Here is a 619-nt window from a genome sequence, read left to right as displayed (position 1 = left end):
TTCAGTTCAGAACAACTCAAGACAACATTTCTCTGAAATGGCTGTTTGTGAAAATTAAAAATGATCAAATACAAGCAATTAATACGGCTCAACTATAATATGGTTCACCTATTATGGAGGGAAACACCTTCAATATACAGAAATTACTTCCTGATTGTGAGGTCTACATTCTTCCTTTTCTCTTGCTGACTTCCCTATTATCAATAACTTTGTAGAGTTTGCAGGGGTGACATTTTGCTTGTGATGATTTATATTTACTTAATAAGGCAATTGAAAAGCACCCAAAATTAGCAAATCTTTAACTGAAAACAAGAACACATTCTCTAGGACCACAGAAGTATGAGGGGATTTCAAACATGTTATGGAAAAGTAGAATTAAAGATGGTGGATATTTTTTTTTCCACAAAAAATTTTAAACCCCCTTGTATTATGCCCATATCTTTATTTTAAATTTGATAATATTAGAAGATTAAGTATTTTTAATTGGGGAACTCTACTTTACTCAATTTGTTTGGGACATAAATTCATTTTCATTTATTGAAATAAAATAAGAAGTAGCACTGCTAGAAAATTTTTAGAAAACAAATTTTAAAAAACCACTGGTGGTGGACTATCAATA

The 619-nt window shown here is 30.2% G+C and overlaps 1 protein-coding gene across 1 annotated transcript in view; it reads right to left on the bottom strand.

The window, feature by feature from the left end:
• ARHGEF33 (Rho guanine nucleotide exchange factor (GEF) 33) overlaps nucleotides 1-619 on the bottom strand; it is an 85059-nt gene that overhangs the window by 78785 nt on the left and 5655 nt on the right. The gene's annotated exons all lie outside the window — the stretch shown is intronic.

This window comes from Chrysochloris asiatica, unplaced genomic scaffold, assembly GCF_000296735.1.
Source record: "Chrysochloris asiatica unplaced genomic scaffold, ChrAsi1.0 scaffold00024, whole genome shotgun sequence".
NCBI classification, from domain to species: domain Eukaryota; kingdom Metazoa; phylum Chordata; class Mammalia; order Afrosoricida; family Chrysochloridae; genus Chrysochloris; species Chrysochloris asiatica.
This window is presented reverse-complemented; position numbering and strand designations above follow the sequence as displayed.